At 35.7% G+C, this 24,424-nt stretch overlaps 1 protein-coding gene across 2 annotated transcripts in view; it reads left to right on the top strand.

Annotated features, from left to right (window-relative positions):
* Positions 1-24,424, top strand: part of LRRC4C (leucine rich repeat containing 4C) — a 1,357,112-nt gene that overhangs the window by 222,919 nt on the left and 1,109,769 nt on the right. Inside the window, exon 2 of one of the 2 annotated variants that reach the window (XM_063608149.1) lies at positions 12,399-12,610. The exons of the other annotated variant lie outside the window; for it this stretch is intronic. The gene's annotated coding sequence lies outside the window, so the exon portion shown is untranslated. The remainder of the gene's footprint in view (positions 1-12,398; positions 12,611-24,424) is intronic. 2 annotated transcript variants of the gene reach the window in all.

The raw sequence follows: 24,424 nt of genomic DNA, 5'->3' as shown, positions 1-24,424 counted from the left end.
TGTTGGAGAAATAATTATCAGATGGTCTCATATTCTTGAGCTTTCTCTTCAAAGACACATAGGGCAAAAGAATCCATCCATTCAGATTATGATTCTGAGAACTAATCTTTTCATCCATCTCACCTTTCTACCAGAGATTCACCAAATCAAGCATGGATATTAATGTTCTAACTACTTTTCGTCATTTATTTTACCTGAAATTCATTTTAATATTCTATCTAGCATGGAAAGTTCTGATATTGGTCAAAGAATACAAAATTTCAGTTAGGAGGAATAAGTTAGAGATCTATTATACAACATAATGATTATACTTAATAATAACATATTCCTGAACATTGCCAAGAGAATATATTAGCCTAATATTTTAAGCATTCTCACCAAAAAAGAAATGATAAGTATATGAAGTAATGTAATATGTTAATTAGCTCATTTTAGCCAATTCGCAATGTATGCATATTTCAAAACAACATGCTGTACATGATAAATATACACAATTTCATTTGTCAATTAAAAATAAACTTTTTTTCTAAAAATTAAAGTTCTTTAGCACTGAACAGACTCGGAAATGGATTAGATATGGTTCAGGTATGAGGTAGTAGGCTTTAGCTTGTCAGGTATGAGACAAAGAGGTATGAGCCTTAAGATATATTAATGACCTAATATAGTAGAGGTATCTGGGGACAAGTATAGGACATTTTGTGTACTTGTGCATTTCTGCACATCTGCATTTCTGACTTCCCTGCTCTTTCCCAGTGTTTTCCTTAAAAAAAAAAAAAAAAAAGGCTTTTGGAGAAGGCTATGATCCCACCAAGTGGTGCACAGTTATGCTTTTTGAGTCTGTGGGGTTTCCCTCCTGCCCCCTTAATCTAAGGACTAAGGACTAGTCTATGAACTAATTAATAAATTGTTAAAATAGCAAAGTCTAGAAATAAAATTTCACAACTTTTTTCCCCTTTTGCTGTCTGAAAATTTTGAAAAAGTCATAGAAATATATGATGAATAAAAGAAAGCTTTTCTATATTCTCATATCTGAGTGGAGTCAAAGAACAAAATCTGTGTTTAGTTTATCATATTTGCATAAATAAAAATGTACAGCTATTGAAGATAAATTTAAATTACTGATATATCTAAAGAAAGAGTCATATTTCCCCTATTAGCCATGTAATCTAGAAATAACCATTAGTATCGTAATGTATTTTCTTCTAGGCGTTTTTATGTGATGCATTTTATACAAGCCTGCTCAAACTCAAACTGAATGCAAATTTTTTTTTCTAATGTTAATTTAAACATAGACTATGTAGCTTTTCATATTATTGCAGAGTTTTTATGACTAAAATCTTAAAATGATAATTATTCAGCTACTGTTGAATGTCAAGACTTTCTCAGGTTTTTTGTAATATTATAAGTAATACTGATATTAACAATTTTTCCCCTAAGGCCAACATTCCATGTTGTCTTTCTATGATTCTTTTCTCAGTTTTTATAAATCACTAGGATGCCATTTTCACTTGAACTTTCTTAATGTTTTGACTCAATTTCTTTAGCTTATTTGCACACATGAATTATCTTTCCTAGTAGCGGTAAAAATACCTTGGAAGATTTTTTACTTCCTTAAAATATTTACCACATTCTGAAAATTCTCTAAACATTTATCAAGTAAATGTCTAAAGAAAGAGCAATTAAGAAATATAATGGTTTTACTTAGCTTTTATTTCTGGGACACGTTGTCAATGCAGTCACTTGTTTTGACAATTGCCCAGGAGGTTATATTTCCTTAAGGTTAAATGCAAAGTTGCTAAAATTAAAACATGAGTTCATTCAATGAAGGCTCATATAATTGGCAGAAGTGTTGACTTAACTAAACATTAGCCTTGGCAAAATAAATGTGAACAGGCAGCCAATTCACAAAATTGCTAATTGTTCTTATTTGACTGTGGTTACTTGGCATTTAGTCTTTCACTATGACGTGTGTGTGTGTGTGTCTTGATAACACATGTATGTAATATTATTTGAACTTTATCTCTCTGAATTATTTCAAAAGTATAATTCATAAGTGAAATATTTTGTATTTCAATTATTTAATGGCTAGATGAGGGTATATATATATTCACATACACATATTATTTATTGATAACTAGAATATTGTTATTATGTAGTCATTTAGCCAACTAATATTTTGAAATGTAGGCTGTGACTTTGAACACAGGACTTTTGAAATATGGTTCCTAATTTCAAACAGTGATTGATAACCAGGAATCCCCACCCTTACCCAGGGAACGTTTGATAATGCCTGAAGGCATTTTTGATTGTTATGTGTGATGGGAAACAAGTGCCACTAACATTTAGTGATTAGAAGTCAAGAATGCTAAATATCCAGTAATACACAGTACAGCTCAGACAACAAAGAATTATCTAGCCCAGTATATCAAAGTCACCGAAGTTGAGAAACCCCATCTTAAAACATCTCACAGTCTCAGAGTGTGAGACAGGCACACTTTTGTATCAGTGGAATTAAGATTACAATAGGAACCAAGAATAACTATTTCTGGTAGAGATGCTAAGGAGGATGTTGTCAACTTCCCCTGGAAAAGAATGAGAGTTTTGGGAAGGTGATGCTGAGTCCAAGGGGCAAGGGGAAATCATTCTAGGGAGAGGCAATAGCTTGAAAAAAGTCATGAAAACATGAAACTAAAAACAGCTTCATTGAGCTGGAGTTCGAAGTGGTGGTATAGAACCCTATGAAAAATAAGTCTAGACCAGTAGTCAAAGGCTCAATTACCGAGAATCAGTTTTGTAAGATAGAGTTTGGACTTTGTCCTATAGGCAAAGAAAATCCACTAAAAAGACCCATGGATTCAAAAGTATGGATTAGTTACTCTTTCTATATGTGTATATATATATACACACACATATATATATACACACACACATATGTGTATATATATGTATGTATGTATACATATATATGTGTATATATGTATGTATACATATATATGTGTGTATATGTATGTATACATATATGTGTGTGTATATGTATGTATACATATATGTGTGTGTATATGTATGTATACATATATGTGTGTGTATATGTATGTATACATATATGTGTGTGTATATGTATGTATACATATATGTGTGTATATGTATGTATACATATGTGTGTGTATATGTATGTATACATATATGTGTGTGTATGTATGTATACATATATGTGTGTATGTATGTATACATATGTGTGTGTGTATGTATGTATACATATATGTGTGTGTATGTATGTATACATATATGTGTGTGTATATGTATGTATACATATATGTGTGTATATGTATGTATACATATATGTGTGTATATGTATGTATACATATGTGTGTGTATATGTGTGTATACATATATGTGTGTGTATATGTGTGTATACATATATGTGTGTGTATATGTGTGTATACATATATGTGTGTGTATATGTGTGTATACATATATGTGTGTATGTATGTATACATATCTGTGTGTATGTATATATGTATACATATGTGTATATATGTATATATGTATACATATGTGTATATATGTATATATGTATACATATATGTGTATATATGTATATATGTATACATATATACATATACACACACACACATATATATATATTATACTTTAAGTTCTAGGGTACATGTGCACAACGTGCAGGTTTGTTACATATGTATACACGTGCCATGTTGGTGTGCTGCACCCATTAACGCGTCATTTACGTTAGGTATATCTCCTAATCCTATCCCTCTTCCCTCCCCCCACCCCACAAAGGGCCCTGGTATGTGATGTTCCCCTCTGTGTCCAAGTGTTCTCATTGTTCAATTCCCACCTATGAGTGAGAACATGCAGTGTTTGGTTTTTTGTCCTTGCGATAGTTTGCTGAGAATGATGGTTTCCAGCTTCATCCATGTCCCTACAAAGGACATGAAGTCATCATTTTTTATGGCTGCATAGTATTCCATGGTGTATATGTGCCACATTTTCTTAATCCAGTCTATCATTGATGGACATTTGGGTTGGTTCCAAGTCTTTGCTATTGTGAATAGTGCCTCAATAAACATAACATGTGTCTATGTGTCTTTATAGCAGCATGATTTATAATCCTTTGGGTATATACCCAGTAATGGGATGGCTGGGTCAAATGGTGTTTCTAGTTCTAGATCCCTGAGGAATCACCACACTGACTTCCACAATGGTTGAACTAGTTTACAGTCCCACCAACAGTGTAAAAGTGTTCCTATTTCTCCACATCCTCTCCAGCACCTGTTGTTTCCTGACTATTTAATGATCGCCATTCTAACTGGCATGAGATGGTATCTCATTGTGGTTTTGATTTGCATTTCTCTGATGGCCAGTGATGATGAGCATTTTTTCATGTGTCAGTTGGTTGCATAAATGTCTTCTTTTGAGAAGTGTCTGTTCATATCCTTTGCCCACTTGTTGGTGGGGTTGTTTGTTTTTTTTCTTGTAAATTTGTTTGAGTTCTTTGTAGATTCTGGATATTAGCCCTTTGTCAGATGAGAAGATTGCAAAAATTTTCTCCCATTCTGTAGGTTGCCTGTTCACTCTGATGGTGGTTTCTTTTGCTGTGCAGAAGCTCTTTAGTTTAATGAGATCCCATTTGTCAATTTTGGCTTTTGTTGCCATTGCTTTTGGTATTTTAGACATGAAGTCCTTGCCCATGCCTATATCCTGAATAGTATTGCCTAGGTTTTCTTCTAGGGTTTAGAAAGAGAAGGAAAACACCACTGGCAGCCAAAAGAAAACTAGAAGCAATAAAACTGATTAGTGGCATGGATGTCAATTTGGCTAATAATTAAATCTTGCAAGTGAAAAATCCTAAGAGGCTAATCTATCTCTCTATGAGTAGGGCTTAAGTATAGCTGCTTAAGCTATGCTTAAGGCATCCGTAATGGTAAGGTAAAGGAGGCTGAGAAAGTGGGATTTGCCTCTCCACTGAAGGTAGGGATTGAGGAAAGGAAACCATTATCAATGGTTTCTAGTTTTTTGCTTTGATTATCCAGAAAGATGACAGTGCCTCGTTCCAAGGTATTTCTGAGGGATTATTTGGAAAAATCATGAGTTCTCTTCTACACATTCTGAGTTTAAGCTAATGGTGGTCATGCAGTTCTATAACCCAAAAAACAGGTTCACATTGGATGTATCAAACAAAAATGTTCAAAAATAAGTTACTTGAAACATTGGAAGTAGACTAGGTTTTTCAAGAAGACTATTGAAAGAGAAGACCAATCCTCTGAAAATACCAACATTTCATTGTCAAGTAGAGGAAGAGAAAACAACTTTTGCTTGTCAGAATATGTAGTCAGAGATATGATGAGGACAAGATAAACGGCATAATGAAATAGAAAGAGCAAAAAGGACATCTGGTATTTTAAAATTAAGGCAATATAGAAAAATTTACTTCTCTAAATCAATTAAATTATGAAAGAAATATTTTAGAAATGCTTGTACATGGTAAAAAACAAGAAAGGAGAGCTTTTAGATGCTTCAGTGAAGGAGAAATTCAAGGTAAGATCAGTAATCAAAGGCACAAAACATCCGAGTTATCAGGGGGAAACAGTCATTAAATGCTAGGTGTGACATTTTAATACCCTCAAGGCTGAGTGCAAGTAGAAGTTGATTGGATCTGTACTACCTGCAAGAAAACATTGAGACAGGAGATCATTCTGCTATGGCTTTGATATTAGAACTAGAAAAATTCTGACCACCAGCCATCATTTAAAATGAATCATTTTTGAGAAATTGGCCATACGAGACACTTTAAGAAAACTTGTGAGTTCCGAATTTGTATGTAGTATGAGAAGGGCAAGTTGAGAAATTAATAAAAACCTAATACAAACTCAGTGAAACTGATGACAACAGTGAAGAGGTGAATATGCAATGACACATGGTGATCGTTGCTATAGACTGGGACTCCTGAAATGCTCCTGTATTAGTCGGCTTGGGCTGCCATAAAAGAATACCATACACTGGTTAGCTTGAAGAACAGAAAGTTATTTTCTCACAGTTCTGGAACTAGAAGTCTAAGATCCAAATGCCAACCATGTTGGTTTTCGTAAGCACCCTATTCTTGGCTTGCAGATAGTTGCCTTCTTTCTACATCCTCACATGGCCTTGTCTCTATGTGTGCACATTGTTGGTGTCTCTTCCTTTTCTTACAAGGATACCAGTGACCTGATCTCCAAATACAGTCATCTAAGAGGTTAGGCCTTCAACATATGAATTTTAGGGAGACACAAATTTTCCATAATTAAGTCACCCCATGAAGGTGACTTAAGAGTGAAATATTTAAATCCCCAATGGAAATTCATAATGAAAAGTCAGAAAATGCAACAAATAGGAGAATTTACACCCCCTGAACTAGAGATAATAGAATTGTCCAGAGGACACATTAAAATGACTGTGTTTAAACATTCAAATAGATAAAAGAAAAAAATGACCACAGACATCAGACTTGGAGAAGGACTCCAATGTTGAACTGTGGAGCTATAAGCTGTAAGATTTTGTGAGCAAATACATTTGTAAAGATGCAGTTAAGTGTAAACAAGCATTAGAGACTTGGAAATAGATCTGATTAAATTAACCAGACATGCAGCTTTACTGTGAAGAGTTAAGACAAATAAAATGACATACTACAGAAAATGAGAGAAATTATAGACAAGGAGGATAGAGACAAAAGAATCATACACTGGTTTGTTATTTGCCTGAAGCAAAAAAAGATATCAATCTTCAGAATGAGTACTACATCCACACATTGTTTAATTAAAAACAAATATTCACCTAGTTCTATTGCAGTGAAATTTCCAAACTCACACAAACAGAAAACATATTGAAAGCAATTAAGGATGAGATATCTATTGCAATCAAAGGAATGGAAATTAGAATGACAGAAGATGTCTCACAGCCATGATGGAGACCAGATGCCCCAACAGAATGAAACTTTAAACAGTGGATGGAAAATAATTGTTTACCTAAAATTCTACATTTAGCTGAACTTCAATTCAGGGATGAATCCAAATGGGGAAAAAATCTCATAAAAATAGTGAGAATTAGAATCTATAGATTGTCTGTCTATCTCTCTCTCTCTCTATCATCGATCTATTGATCTAGCTATCTATATGAGAATGAAAATCAGTAAGAGAAAATTGAACCTCCAACCCAAAGAAAGGGTGAGATGATAAAGAAACCCTTTCATATACATGTAAGGTTTGTCTGTGAAAAATAACACAGATAGAAAGATAGGTGATAGATAGGCAGACAGACTGATATATGCTACTAATTTCTTGGTAGTTTCAGGCAAGGTATTTTACAGGGAAAAAGCAAGAGAAATTAATGTGGTAAATTGGAGGAAGAAGTTCAGTGTGAATACATTCAAATGCCCTATTTGGTTAGAGAGAAGATTAGAAATATTATCGATCAACTGTTAAGTTTACATGTTAAAAAATGTATAAATGTCCACAAACAGAAAAGAAAATCAACGTAAAATATTCAGACAGAAAAAGGAAGGGAAGACAGGAATAAAGAAGACTGTATCAATCCAATAGTAGAAAAACTTTGGAATGTAAAGGATACATACCAACTAAAGAATAATGGCTTTCGCTCTGAGGAGAAAGGTAGAAAAATTGGGAAGGAATGCAAAGTGGGCTTCAATTATTTAAATTATATCAATCTGGAAAGAAAAAAGTTCTGAGGTTAATAAAGCAAAGTCCAGGGTAGAGACACGTGGCTATAGTCCCAGATACTTGGGAGGCTGAGATGGGAGGATCCCTTGAGTCTAGGACTTTGAGGCTGCAGTGAGCCATGATTGGGCCACTGCATCCTGGGTCACAGAGCAAGACCCTGTCTCTGAAAAGTAAAAATAAAAGCAAAATGTAAATATTTGTTAAATCTTTGAGTAGGTGTGTTTTGTTGGTTGCAACCATTTGGTATATTTCTGTACTTTTGGAATATGTAATTCTCATAATAACATGTTTAAAAATATACATTGGTATCAGACAAAACTGGATTCTTACCTCATATATTGTACTTACTCTATAACTTAGGTAAAAATTCCATTTCCTTAGCTTCCATCTGCTTGATCTTAAATGTATATAATATTGCAATATTCCCTACCTTTTTAGGGTTATTTTAACTATTTGAACTATACTGATGACATAGTACTTCGGGAAAATATGTGTCCAATATATGGTAAGTGGGAGGAATAAGGAAGCAGCAACATGAAACCAAAAGAGAGAAACATTTTTCAAAAGGGGAAGGAGGTGTCTTTTGTTTCACATGCTGGTGACAGTTAAATTACTAGTCTTGCCCATTATCTTTAAATGTTAGGAGGTTATTGATGAATTTCACTTGAGCAGTCTGGCCAGAAAGATGCAAGCAGAGGACTGTGGGTGTGGGTTGAAAGGAAGGAAGGACAAATAACAAATGCTTGTACTGTTGTTTGAAATAAGGGTACGAGGAAAAATCATGTACGTATTTATAGATGGATAAGAGAAAACAGGTGATTTTAAAATGGGAGACTGCAAATGTGGACTATTTTAAGTAGTTTGTGGAGGGAAATAGGTCAGTGACTACACGTAGAGAGAAGGGTGTGTGTGTGTGTGTGTGTGTGTGTGTGTGTAATGGTAAGGATTTTAGCATGTGAACAGGCTGAAAGGACCAGTAGCAAGGGGAGAGGTGAAAATACAGGAACTAAGGTAGAGCACTGATGGATCAAGGTCTTAGAAAAGACAGGAGGAGTTGGAATCAAGAACACAGATGAAAGGGTTGGCTGTAAGCAAAAGAAAAAGCACTTGTTCTGAGATTAGAAAGAAGTTGAAGTCTGAGTACTGACAGTGATAAGTGTCTATGTGTGAAGACAGGACATTGGGGGAGTTTACATCTCTTAGCTTCAGATTTATCTGTAAAAGGTAGATGGCAGTGTCCTCTACTGAGAAAGAATGTGTTATTTTGGTTATCTTTGTTGTTGCTGTTTGCTTGCTTCTTCCTTGTCAAGAGTGAGGACTCAGGCATTGAAATACTCCATGAGGGATGTTTCTTTTGATGGAAAAATTGGATTCAGTCCCAATTCTCCTTTTCTAAAGAAGAGATTTTTTCTATGAACGATCATTGTTTGGTACTTCAAATCACTACACTCATCTCAGAAAGTCATGAAAGGTCCATAGAGGGGAGTGACGTATAAGAGTTACTGGCCAAGGCTTTTGGGAAATAAACAGGAACCAAGACTCCACATTTCCATGTCCTCTGCAAAATCAGCTTTCCAAAAATAGACTCGTACAAGCTATAGTCACAGTTGAATGTCATGTTTCTATTACTGCAATGACATAAAATCATTAAACCACTGCTAGTAGTAAAAGCAGTCATGTCTAGTAATAGAACTGCACTTTGTCCATTCAAAGAGAATTGCATTTTAAATGACACATGGTGAGCTATGTCCTGTTGAGGTGAGTGGCATGGACTGAGGTTTGACTTCCTCCACAATTCATTAAATATCCTCCTGTGATAGTTCTCTGCAGTACCCAGGCTCTCAGTTCTGAATAGTGGTGTCAAACCGGCTGGCATGTCATAGGCTTAAGACACAGAAAAGTTTCCAATTTGTTGGGGACCATCTGTTAAATTTTTTGTTTCCTATATTTAAGTTAACTGAAAAAAGATCAAATATTCTTTTTTACCTTACTTTAAAAAATGTTTATATATGATAGAAACAAAAAATATATATATAAATAAAATAAAGACAGGGTCTTACTATGTTGCCCAGGCTAGTCTCGAACTCCTGGGCTCAAGCAATCCTCTCACCTTGGCCTCCCAAAGTGCTGGGATTACAGGTGTGAGCCATTGGGCCTGGCCCAAATATTCTTAATATGGAGACTCAATAAAACTCCCTTAGTCTCTCAAGATTTTTTAAAATATTTTTTTCTAACTTTTGTGGGCATATAGAAGGTATATATTTTTATTGGGTACATGAGATGTTTTGATACAGGCATGCAATGTGTAATAATCACATCATGGAAAATGGGGTGTCCACCTTCTCAAGGATTTATCCTTTGTTTTACAAACAATCCAGTTATACTCTTTTAGTTATTTTAAAATATACAGTTAAATTATTATGGACTATAGTCACCCTGTTGTGCTATCAAATACTAGGCCATATTCATTCATTCTAATTTTTTGTACCCATTAACCATCCCCATCTTCTTCCTACCCCCCTACATCTTCCTCCTACCCGGCCTCCACAACCTCTGGTAACCATCCTTCTACTCTCTATCCTCATGTGTTCAAAATGTTTTGATTTGTAGATCCCACAGATAAATGAGAACATGTGATGTTTGTCTTTCTGTGTTTGGCTTATTTCAGTTAACATAATATCCTCCAGTTCCATCCATGTTGTTGCAAATTACTGAATCTCATTCTTTTTATGGCTGAATAGTACTCCATTGCATATAAGTACCACATTTTCTTTATCTATTCATCTGTTGATGGACACTTAGGGTGCTTCCTAATCTTGGCTATTGTAAACAGAGCTGTATCAAGTTTCTTTCTCTAGACTACTCTTTACATCATGTACACCATACAAGAAGAATTTTTGAATACCTTATATGATTCAGGCATATCATCTCAGTTAATCCCTCATAGAATCCAATGAGAGAATTATAGCCATAGGCTAATGAGTACGCTGACATTTCAAGATTGAATACAGTATTTCCAAAACCAACTGGGATACAAATTCGTGTCTGAATTAAACAAATGTGATTAAAGGAGTCATTAGATCAAATGTCTTTTCTAAGTTCTAAACCTATTAAGAAGGGGACAAGGAAGTTTTGACTTCCTTAGGCATTCAAATATCACCTTTATTATCAGTAAGACTGTATTGATAAATATACTCTCTATATGAGGCCAAAACACACTGTACATTAGGCCAATATTATCACCCTGAAACTGGCCCCTTGGATGAGAATTGTAGTTACAGAGCTAATAAATTGCATCAAGTGAAGCCTACCTCTCACGTTTCATGAGTGAATGGTATAGATGCATTAGTCCTGTAAAATAAGTCATTCCTCTTATTGGCAATGAAATAGTGAGAGGTGCAGGAATTGGTTTCTATCAAATACCTTCAAGGGAGGTAGAGGTCGGTCAGTAAAAAGAACAGATGATTCCCTCTAAACATGGCACATACTTTTTCCATGGCAGGTAATTCTCTCTTATTAATTTAATCCACTTAAGTGTTTTATCTTCTCTTTTACGTTATGAGCTTCTTAAGTCACAAAAGTATTGATTAATCCAGGACAAAAAACCAGGCAGCTAAAACACTAGGAATGATGAAAAAGCATTATATTGGTGGATTTTACTGTGATAGGAAACATAGTATAATTTTCCATTGTACTTTGGGGCAGCACACAGAGATGGAATAAATCAAGCACTGGCCTCCAGAAGGCTTTAAGAAACTAATTGGGAAAGCAACAGCTCTTCCCCGGCATGATTAAGAGATGAGATCCATCAAGTACATGTATGGCACAGTTTTGTCTCCAAGTCCTGTTCTGCCAACTGGACATCCAATAATTTGGGGAACACAAGCCCATTCTCTGGCAGAGTCAGTGGGTTCATGTCTAAGCCTCAGAGTTCCAGCTCTTTAACATGCTTGAACATGGCTTAATCTGCCATCTCAGCCTTTACTAGAATTGGTTGCCTTAAGACATTTTTTGTAGCTATTTTTCCAGGCAATCTGCAGGCAGAAAGCTCCTTCTTTGGGAGACTAGCATGTGAGCATGTAGGGAGTAAGTTTTGGACAAGCCAATTTGTACTTCTCCATATTGACCTGATTATATCTTATCTCACCATCATACTTAGCACAGTGTCTTGCAATATGTAACTGTTGAATAAAGGAGATAATGTATTGATGGATGAATGAATGAATAAATAATTTTGTAGAGAAAAGTATAGCCACTAAGGCTGTCTTTTCTTCATGCCACTCCTCCAGAGTTCTTATTTTCAAGAAGGTGCAAACAGATACCTAGGCACCAGTTAGAAGTCTGCTTCTCAGTAAAAGTCTAAGTTCCTTTTATGTGCTAAATTTCTCTTCTCTGATTTGAAACTCAGAATCTTTCAGCCATCAAATAAACCTCACATCAACGATGGAGTCATAGCCTATAGAACAATGACTCTCTATGTCTCTTAATGAAGGACCTCAGGTTTATTTTTTATTTCTTTTTGAAATATGATAAAATCCCCTATATGTATTGAAAAATCCCCTTGAATTAAATAATAAATTGTAATCATAGCTAGCGTTTTTTAATGTTCACTCTGTGCCGGTGCTCTGATAAATACTTGACATAGATTATCTCATTTAATCCTTACAGAAACCAAATGAAGTGTTTACTGTCATTATCCGTATTTGATGAAGAGGATACTGAGGCTCAAAGAGAATTAATAATTTGTTCAAGACCGTCTAATGTGGAGTAATCAAGAGTGAATGCCCTGAAAGTACACACACCAGCCTGGATCAGCATTCTTTTTTTTTTTTTTTTTTTTTTTTTTGAGAGGAAAAACTACAGAGACAGAGTAGCAGCAGGTGAGCCACTTTCTCCATACCAATTGTACAAGGATCTGGTGGGCAAATGTCTGTCATGGGAGAGGCTCCAGTCTTGAGATGTGGGGCTTATAAGCTGCCTGGTTACAGAAGCACGAGACCTTCCCCTGGGATAGATTGGGGCCAAGGTCAAAACTTTGTTGTTACAGTTCTGTGATGCACAAGAATTGTGACTTCTATCCATGATCTTCCACCGCAGCATTTATAACAGAGAGCTCAGTAACCCACCCCTTGGTGAGATTGGAGTCCAGGGCCCAAGTCTCATGTTTGTTGTCATATGGTGTTGGGGATTCTTGGCCCTCAGCCCTGTCCATTTCATTGGCATCCTATCAGCTGTCTGACTTGAGTACTCAGTTGTTGCCAGTTTTTCTATCTTCTGCATTTTAGTTTTCAAATGAGCCTGCTCTTTGTGGGAGAGGAAGTGTCAGCTGTCTGTATGGAAAGTCAGCCTGCTGGGTCTCCAGCCCAGGCAGAGTAACCCTTGCCTATCACCAGCTGTTAAGTGGTAGAACCTTTATTCAAGTGCCACAGTATGATGCCAGAGTGCCCAGTCTTAAATGATTTTCAATAAGAAGAGGATTTAACCAACCATATGTACATTTCAAGTAGAATTGTAATCTACAGTACCTACTTTTGCTGTTGTGTGTTTTTGTCTCTTGTTGCTAGTTGATCATTTGAAATATTTATATATCAAGCTCCTATTTCTAGCCCATGTAATTCACCATTCTTCTACTGTCTGCTCCCTTAGAAGGTGAGATTTTATTTGGTTGTGAAACATCCAAAGATATGTTGTTAGCCATGAGATTGATATGCTTATTCACTGGGATGTGTGTTGGAGTGGACAGTTCTTAAGATGTAGCGTGCCCTAGAAGAAGAAATAAGTACAAATTCAGGCTTTGCATTCTGTCCTCTGTGTGGGTATTTATAGGAGATTCTAAAACTAGAACTAATGATGTTAAGAATTTGTCTCTATGCCAGTTGAGCTCTATGGTTTCTTGTGTGGAATTCTATTTGTATATCTTGCAGTATAAATTTATTCTTTCCAATACTTCCCATTTGAAATGTATATATTTATAAACTTTAACAATATAGAATGTCTTTATCCAGTCAATCATTGATGGGCATTTAGGTTGATTCCATATCTTTGCTATTGTAAATAGTGATACAATGAACTTATTCCTGCATATGTCTTTATAATAGAATGATTTATACTCCTTTGGGTATATATCTAGTAATGGGATTGCTGGGTCAAATGGTATTTATGTCTTTATGTCTTTGAGGAATCGCCACACTGTCTTCCACAATGGCTAAACTAATTTACACTCCCATAAACAGTGATAAGATTTCCTTTTTCTCTACAACCTTGCCAGCATCTGCTATTTTTTGACTTTGTAATAATAGCCATTCTGACTGGTGTTAAATGGTATCTCATCGTGTTTTGATTTTCATTTCTCTAATAATCAGTGATACTGAGGTTTTTTTTTTCATATGATGGTTGGCCGCACATATGTCTTCTTTTGAAAAGTGTCTGTTCATGTCCTTTGCCCACTTTTTTATGAGATTGTTTTTTATAAATTTGTTTGGGCACATTAGGGGAACAACACACACTGGGTCCTTTCAGAAGGTGGAGGGTCGGAAGAGGAAGCAGATCAGAAAAAATAACTAATGGGTATTAGGCTTAATACCTGGGTGACAAAATAATTTGTACCACAAACCTCCATTACACAAGTTTACCTATGTAACAAACTTACATTTGTACCCCTGAACTTAAAATAAAAGTTAAGTAAATAAATAAATACAGAATATCTTGAACCAAGAGAAATCATCAGTAATTTAATAGTAGTAACATCTTTAACTCAAGTTCACAAAGTCAGAGATGTAATCTGTTTTATTCATTTCTATATATTCCCAGTGCATAGACACTGGCCTAGAACAAAGTAGTTGTTAAATGAATTCTTGTTATTTGAATAAATAAACCAATATATGACTTCTGATGAAAAATTACCCATTAAATCATCTCAATTTTCTTGGGATATCAACATATCTGCTTTTAGTTATGTTTATTAAATTAGATAAATATGAGATGGGAAAAGTGATCATCTTTTCTTGTGTTTCCACACAAATCATTTTTTTCTCAGTGAAATAGACAATATATTCTAAGTAAAATTCTTTAAAATCTTGTGATTGGAAGTACTTTCAGATGTGTAGAATTGTGTGTGTGTGTGCGTGTGTGTATGTGTGTGTGTGTGTGTATGTCTGTGTGTTTAATATTGGAGGATAATTATTTGAAAAAAAAAGCTGTTTTCTAGAGATTATCCACTATTTTGGATAACACCCCCCCCCCCAAAAAAAGTTGAATGTTGCACAGCAGATAACCAGAGAGATTCCTATTTTCATAACTCTCCCTTGGAGAGGGGTATTTCATATTGTTTAAGAGCATGAGCCCTTCCTTACTAGTTGTATGTCCTTGAAAAACTTCCTTCTTATTCTTATGTCTTGTTTCCTCATTGACAGAAAGAAAATAATAATAGTTTTCACTTTGGTATAATAATCAGTGAGTTAGTACATGTAAAGCATGTAGAGCATGCCTGGTAAAAAGTAAGCTCTCAAGAAACTATTATTACTATTATTCCTGTCTCCTAATGCATAAAAAACCTCACCTTCCTCAGGCAATTTATACAAGTCAGGAATAGTATAAACTCTGATTTTAACTTTCATATTTAGTGATCTTAGAGATAGTCTTCAAGGGGCTCCCTACTAGCCTTTTAATTTAAAAAAATTCCAGGTCAAATAATACAAAAACACATATAGGTCCCTATGAAGCCTCTTCTGTCTTACTGAAACTGGGCTTTCTGGAATCCCTTCAATTATCCTTCATGTGTCTTCAGATTCTGAGAATACTCAGGCTTCCTTTGTAGTATTTTTAAAACTGGTACTAGCCTCTGTCTGGCATGTGCAGTAGATGAGGGAACATTCTACTTTTTCTGAATAAAATTATTTATTCAGAATTGCATCTCTGAAACTTCATCTGGTTCATCCCCTGCACACAAACATGATTGAGCAGAGGGAGCTGAATAAGGTCAACACCAGGTGATTTTCCCAACTAAAATTTCTAATCTATTGTTGTAGGCACAGGGCTAAACCACAGTGTGTGATGGTCCTGCTAGAGAAAAAAGAAAAAGTGCCATAGCAAATAAATGGAAATTCCTTCAGGCGATGGAAAATGTGGCAGCTCTAAATACAGCTACACCTTTATGTAGAAACACATAGAAACACTTGACTGGACTTCAAGAATGTGTGAAGATTTCTTCAGTATTAGTTGAAGGCAGTCTTCCGATATGGGCTTCTGTAAACTTCCTCTCTTACTCTTTTTGTTTTCCTGGCCCTTATGCATTTGACTTTCTTCCCAATGACCCGCTCCCTGACTTTCTTTAGATAATTTGAAAATACTGACTGTGCAGATGCCAAGGGTGAAAAGTATCTTCATCCTCACTGAACTGCACATAGCAACTCTCTTTTCTCATCCCCAGAGGAATTTTTGTAATTTTGTTGGGAGTACTTGTGTCTGTACTATAATGTCTACAGAAAAGAATAATGAACGAATCTACCCATAATTAACTACATTTTAATGGGCTTTGGTAAGAAGTCAGCTCACCCCAGTCTCAAAAATGAAAACAAAACAAAGAAAATTTGACTTAATAAGTGACATATGCGGCCGGGCGCGGTGGCTCAAGCCTACAATCCCAGCACTTTGGGAGGCCGAGGTGGGCGGATCATGAGGTCAGGAGATTGAGACCATCCTGGCTAACACAGTGAAACCCCGTCTCTACTAAAAACACACACAAAAATTTAGCCGGGCGTGGTGGCAGGCGCCTGTAGTCCCAGCTACTCGGAAGGCTGAGGCAGGAGAATGGCGTGAATCCAGGAGGCGGAGCTTGCTGTGAGCCGAGATGGCAACACTGCACTCCAGTCTGGGTGACACAGCAAGACTCCGTCCCCAAAAAAAAAAAAAAAAAAAAAAAGTGACATATGCATATGCATATGAAAGTTAAGATGATTTGGGGTCATAGTAATATGTTGAAAACAACATAGAATCTGTTATTATTCTTTAAACTTTTTTTGACCAATGGCTTTCTGAGCATATAGCTAAAGAACTCTGTCCTTAGAAAATACACATAAAGTAGACATCTACAAAATTTTTTGAAGATAATTTTCACAGATATATTGTATGAAGCCTATTGCTATATTCTACATAAATATATAAAATTCACATTAAAAGCCCTGCCTTAGCTCAGGCGGTTGCCACACTGTTGCATCACAGGGTCAGGTGCAGTGAGTGCATCACAGGTGTGCTGAGATTATTACCTATTTCTGTCTTTAAGGCAGCAAGGCAGAATCAAAGGTAACTAGAATGAAGGGGTTTGTTTCTTGTCATTGTAAAAAAGCAGGAAAGTTTTCCCCGGTAAACCATAGATATGTGATCACTTTCTATATGATTCTTAAGTAAAATAAGTTGAACATACTGACAAGGATTGTTCACTTATTTTTGCAGTGGATGTTTATTGACTGTCTCCTCTTAACTATGCACTATACACTGTGTTAGATATGGGTGAGGTAACAAAGGTGACTAAAGTTTTTTTTTTTTTTTTTTTTTTTTTTTGTGACCTTGAGGAAGTCATAGTCTGTAAGGGAAAACACATACCCAAATAATTAAGTATAATACCATATGCCGTATGTGTAGACCTATGGGAGCAAAGAGGAGAGTAGGCCTCATTTTATTTGGATGAGAACACATATCACCAAAATAACATTTAATTAAACTTTGCAGGCTAAGTGGAATTCACTAAGAAGATTATGTGTGCTAGGATTATTTTTCCTATAGATATTTTTCTACAACATTTTTAATGGTTGCATACTATTCTATTGTGTGAACATAATGCAATTTAGTTATTAAATTTTTTTATGCAGGGTAGAAGTGCAATATTGCTACATCAATTTATTGCATTGTAATGAAGTCAGGGTCTTTAACATATTCATCACAGAAGCAATGCACATTGCAGCCAACAAGCAACCTCCCATCATCCACCCCCACCATCTCCCAACACAATTAATTTAATCAAGTCCTTTTCATCACTAGTTCATTCCAATTTTTGGCACTATAGCCAATATTAAGATTCTTATAGCTAAGTCATAGTACATGTTCTTTATTCTATTTTTAGAATACAGTTCTAAACAAAATTACCGATTCAAAGGACCACACCATTTTTAAAGCTAAATACTTTTTATCAAGTTAGCATTATTGAAAAGCAGGGATTTGTGTTCAGATAGACTTGAGTATAAAATATAAACATTTATTTTCTTGTTTGACCTTGGGCAAGTTGCTTAAGGGGTATTCCTCTTGGTTTCTTTATTTTTAAAGTATTCAGATAATACGCATATTGAAGTCCTGCTTTAAAAATTATAGTGGAGATTAATATTTATTGAAGCTTCTATGTATTTTGATTTGACAATAGTTACCAGATAGTTGCTAAATACTAGAAAGAAAATTCAAGTGTTCCATTTTAAGTTAGTGTCATTAATTAATTTCTAACAGAACATGGGCACTGTCTGAAGAACTACGTGGTGTTGTTATAGTCCATTCGTTATATGGCCAAAATTTTGGAAATCCAAACACACTGTCCATATAAACCATTTTAAAATTGATGGGCTGTGTTCAGAAATTTGGCCTGAAAGAATAGGGATGTTGTAGTATCAGATGAAGAGATAAAAATCTGGAATAAAATTTGTACTCTTCCACTCATGACCCGTTTCTTTTAATCTCTCAGAGCCTTGGTCATATCATCTAAAAAAAAGAGCATAAGTTTGAATATTCTTTCAGCTTTAAAGAATCAAGTGAGCAATATAAATTAAAAACATAGATAGGTATATAAATTGTTTTTCCTTTATAGTTTATTATTTTTAGTTTTTGAATTCACTCTGAATCTTTTTACTTATTGAGAAAGAGGAGATCATGCAAAATCTACACTTTTCTCATACTTGTCAGTGTATTATATTTTTCACACTATATTGATGTGGGGCATTAACTTGAAGAATCTGGATTTATTTTTGAACTCCTGTCAGCACTCCATAATTAACATTGCCCAGAAGAGAAATGCTATTTTGCCTCCTGCATCATCAACACAACTGTCAGCAAATAAGGAAGGCATCGTCTTTACCATTATTGCTGCTATGTATGAAGCAGAAAAGAACAGCTGGATTTTCACACACTGGGCTGTTAGAAAAGCTAGCAGTTAGTGAAATCTATTTTCAGTTTCTACCTACCTTTTTTTTTTTACTTAAGAATGTAATTAAAGAGAAAAATGTCATTTTTATCCTGAAGTCTATTTTTAAACTCTTAATTTGGGACATTTACTGTTCTCAAAGTTGTTTATCTCAATGTCGTTTTTCTTTCTTGACGTTAAAATGCAAAGTTAATGTTGATTGCATAGTGGTCATTTCACTTATCCACTCATTGCTCTATTGTGTCTGTGTCCTAAATTCCCTGTAATGTTTCAGATCTTTCTCTGTTCTTCAATTTTGTTTAAATTTACAATGGTGATGGGTAAATGAGCCTGTTTTAAAATGAACAGTTGCAACAGTTGCAAGGACTAAGTCTTGCTGCAATAAAAGGGCAATGCCATAGCTCAGACATTTGCTTCTTTAAGAAGGTAAAATATCTGTAGCCTTCACAGTTACAGTGTGCCAAAATTAGGTAATGTAAGAAACCTTTATTAAATAAGGTTTTGTGTTTGTGTGTGTGTGCTTTGTTTCAACTGCATACGAGGTAGGCTTGAGAACGAAGCTGCCACTTTGGAAAGCATTTCAGCAGTTCCTCAAAATGTTAAATGTAGAGTTAGCATAGGCCAGGCATTCTACTCCTAAGCATATGTCCCCCAAAATGAAAACATAGGTCCACACAAAAACTTATACATAAATGTTTATGGCAGCATCATTTATAATAGCCCCAAAGTGGAAATAACTCAAATTTCTATTGAGAGATGAATGGATATACAAAATATGATACATCTATACAATAGAAAGTACTGATACAGGCTATAGCATGGATCAAATGTAAAAACATTATACTCAGTGAAAGAAGCCAGAGACAAAGGCTACATATTATTATTCCATTTGTAAGAAATGCCAAACATAGGTAAATTCACAGAAATAAAAAAGTAGATTAGTGGTTTTCAGGGTTAGGAGCCAAAGAGATTGTGGAAACATCGTCAATGTGGATGGATTTTTTTTTTTTTTTTTTTTTGAGATGGAGTTGCACTCTGTCACCCAGGCTGGAGTGCAGTGGTATGATCTCAGCTCACTGCAACCTCCCCCTCATGGGTTCAAGCAATTCTTGTGCCTCAGCCTCCCGAGTAGCTGGGATTACAGGCGTGCACCACCACGTCCAGCTACTTTTTGTATTTTTAGTAGAGGCAGGGTTTCACCATGTTGGCCAGGCTGGTCTTGATCTTATGACCTCAGGTGATCCACCCACCTTGGCCTCCCAACGTGCTGGGGTTACAGACGTGAGCCACTACTCCTGGCCAGTTTTTTTAAAAAAATTTTTCAATTGATAGTATGTTCTAAAATTAGATATGGGTGATTATTGCACAATTCTGTAAAGTTACTAAAAACCACTGAACTTTACACTTAGAAAGTGTGATTTTTTTGCATATAAATTATATCTCAGTAAACCTGTTATACAAAATGTGATATATATATATATATACATGAATAAAAAATAGAAATTGAGAATGAACATAGGAAATGAAGGGGAAAATTATGACTAAACAATTCATCATAAGCTCTTCATGTTAAACATTCTTTATAAACATTTCTATTTTTAATGACTTCAGAGTATATTTTAGCTAAGTGAACCACAATTTACTTAGGCATTTATTTATATATACATATATATACGCACACATATATATATACACATATATATGTGTGCGTATATATATGTATATATATATATATATATATATTTTTTTTTTTTTTTTTTTGAGTTGGAGTCTGGCTCTGTCACCCAGGCTGGAGTGCAGTGGCATGATCTCGGCTCACTGCAAGCTCCTCCTCCTGGGTTTAAGCCATTCTCCTGCCTCAGCCTGCCGAGTAGCTGGGACTACAGGCGCCCGCCACCACGCCCGGCTAATTTTTTTTTTATTTTTTTATTTTTTGTATTTTTAGTAGAGACGGGGTTTCACCGTGTTAGCCAGGTTAGTCTCGATCTCCTGACCTCGTGATCCACCCGCCTTGGCCTCCCAAAGTGCTAGGATTACAGGCGTGAGCCATCGCGCCTGCATTTATATTTTTAAGTGTAGGTAGTTGCCAGCCATTATTATACGTTTTTTCTCTTTTTCATTTTTATTGTTTAAGAACCAGGCAAGGTGTTTGTGGTCATTGACACACATCTGATCAGTTTTCTAGGACCTGAAGTGTACTTCAGGGAGTCACTAGCACCTGGCAGCCTGGCAACAGTAGAGGTTATTTTCTTCTCACTTGGGTCACTGCTGTTGTCATAACTCATTCTGAGTAGACTGCCAATGGTGATTGAAGATGTCCTTCATATTCTTCTTATTTGGAGGGAAGTGTGGCTGTCCATATTTTTCTGATTGAAAACAGATTTCAAGGCTTCTCCTAGCTAAATATGGCAGGCAAGTATTTCACAGACTTGCAGATGACAAATTCTGACAGACCAGAATAGGAAAATGGGAAAACAGCTTAGTCCAAAAGCTTCATGTGTCTTTTTACTAATGAAAGATTTAGTACTTTAAAGGATATTATAATGAGATCAAATCAAATTGAGAACAAATGAGAATAACAAATGGAGGTCAAAATGTGAGTTCTATATTGCACCAGTTGGATCTGCAAGGAAGGAACTTAATGTAAGTTGATGTGTGATTGTTCCAGTTTTAAAAGAATGTAATTCAGTCTATGTCTGATTTCATTAAGGATGTTGGGATAGCCCTGGAGTAATTCAAAGAGAAGATAAATGTAAAGGGTGCTGAGTGTGTGTATGGAAGTGCATATTTACCCTGCACTTTATCTGTTATAACATGCATGGATCTATCAACTCTCTAACATGTGATGTCTGTTATGATTTAATCTTGTATAAGTTTGAGAGCTAGAAACTTTCCTGCTCAAAAAATGTAATGTGATCACTCTAAATTTGTAGCACTAAATCTTTTGCTGTGACCCATTCACTATGTGGTAGAGAAGATTCAAGGAGTAAATCTAGACATACAGTTATGTTACCTGTTGGTTAGTGATGGATGCTTAAAGTACATTAAAACGAGTTTGCTAACACTTTTTCTGTCACTTTTTGTCTCTTCAGCCCCACAGCTACTTATAAAAGGAAGATGTTTGTCTGAGAAAAGGTCCCCAGGTGGGCATTAATGTCCATTTCTCCACATAATTTTACACAAAATAAATATTATCATAGGACTTGATATATTATCACATCATTTCATGGAGTAATTAACATATACCCCATAATAAACCTATTAAAAATGTTTATACTGTTTAGTTTATAACATGTGGAAATTGACCTTCAGAGTGATTTTAACTTTTTAGTAACCAAAGTATAAACACAAGAATTGAGAAAGGAAGTAAGAAAATCAAACAACTTTCATGATGCCCCTATTCTAGCACTATTGTAGAAACTTCTAATATGTTAGCATATTTAATCCTCCAAAAATCATAGGAGGCAAACTTTATTACTTTTATTACACAGAGAAGGAAACAAAAGGTCCCAGGTCATAAACCTACTTCTTAGCAGAACAAAGATTGAATTCAGTGTAACAACTTTTTAAAGCCTTTACGATTTACCTTAGCCATGTGTTTCAATGTGTTATGTACATGGAATCAACCTAAATGCCCATCAGTAATAGACTAGATGAAGAAAATGTGGCACATATATACACCATGGAATACTATGCAGCCATGAAAAGGAATGAGATCATGTCCTTTGCAGAGACATAAATAGAGCTCAATATCGTGTCCTTTGCAGGGACATAAGTGGAGCTTCGATAAATGGAAGCTATTATTCTCAGCAAAGTACTGCAGGGACAGGAAACCAAACACTGGATGTTCTCACTTATAAGTGGGAGCTGAATGGTGAGAACACATGGACACACTGGGGCCTGTTGAGGGGAGGGGTGGGAAGAAAGAGAACATCAGAAAGACTAGCTAATGTATGCTGAGCTTAATACCTAAGCGATGGATTGATCTGTGCAGCAAACCATCATGGCACATGCCATGGCACATGTTTACCTATGTAACAAACCTGCACATCCTGCACATGTACCCCTGAACTTATAAACAGAAGTTGAAGCAAAAAGCAATTTTAAAAGGTGTTGTGTTTAAGCATAATCAGATTATTGGAAAGATATTCAGCTTTACCTTTTGTTATGAAAGTTGAATCATCACTGTCTTGCAGCCTTGATTAATTTCTTAACACAGTGGCTGTCTTTACATTTTATTTTCTTTACACATATTTTCAAAACATTATATAGCTCACTGGGAAAGCCCAAGATAAAAATAATATTGATTAGGAAAAAAAGTTGTTGTGAAAAGGAAGACTATGCCTTCTTCAAACTTTCAATATTGTCTCTGATGCCAGGACCTTATAACTTCTTCCCAATTCCCCTCCACTCCTCACAGTCACACACTTTGTACACATCTTAAATAAACTAAACAAACAAAAATATAAAGATTAGTTGGCCTCGATCATTAAAAAGTCAGGAAATAACAGGTGCTGGAGAGGATGTGGAGAAATAGGAACACTTTTACACTGTTGGTGGGACTGTAAACTAGTTCAACCATTGTGGAAGACAGTGTGGCGGTTCCTCAGGGATCTAGAACTAGAAATACCATTTGACCCAGCCATCCCATTACTGGGTATATACCCAAAGGAATATAAATCATGCTGCTATAAAGACACATGAGCACGTATGTTTATTGCGGCACTACTCACAATAGCAAAGACTTGGAACCAACCCAAATATCCAACAATCATAGACTGGATTAAGGAAATGTGGCACATATACACCATGGAATACTATGCAGCCATAATAAAATGATGACTTCATGTCCCTTGTAGGGACATGGGTGAAGCTGGAAACCATCATTCTCAGCCAACTATCACAAGGACAAAAAACCAAACACTGCGTGTTCTCACACATAGGTGGGAATTGAACAATGAGAACACTTGGATACAGGAAGGGGAACATCACACACTGGGGCCTGTTGTGGGATGGGGGGCAGGGGGAGGGATAGCATTAGGAGACATACCTAATGTAAACGATGAGTTAATGGGTACAGCACGCCAACATGGCACATGTATACATATGTAACAAACCTGCAAGTTGTGCACATGTACCCTAGAACTTAAAGTATAATACAAAAATAAAAATAAATAAATAAAAAAAGATTAGTTGGCCTGCTTGCAATTGGGGAGATTGTATGGATTCCATAGCATTCACTAGGGGATGATGGCAGTCTGCTCTTCACCCTGCCATGGAGTAATTCATAAAAATGTTATAACTCCTATTATTAGAATACCATCTCCAGTCTTTTCTAAATATAGCTTCTTTCTATCATTTAAACCAGGGGGCCCCAACTCCTGGGGCCACACACATACTTGTACTGGTTCGTGGCCTGTTAGGAACTAGGCCGCACAGCAGGAGGTGTGTGACAGGCAAGTGAGCATTGCTGCCAGAGCTCTGCCTCCTGTCAGATCAGCTGTGCCATTAGATT

The sequence above is a fragment of the Pan paniscus genome, chromosome 9, assembly GCF_029289425.2.
Source record: "Pan paniscus chromosome 9, NHGRI_mPanPan1-v2.0_pri, whole genome shotgun sequence".
NCBI classification, from domain to species: Eukaryota; Metazoa; Chordata; class Mammalia; order Primates; family Hominidae; genus Pan; species Pan paniscus.
The sequence above is the reverse complement of the archived record's forward strand: the minus strand, read 5'-3'. Positions and strand labels throughout refer to the sequence as shown.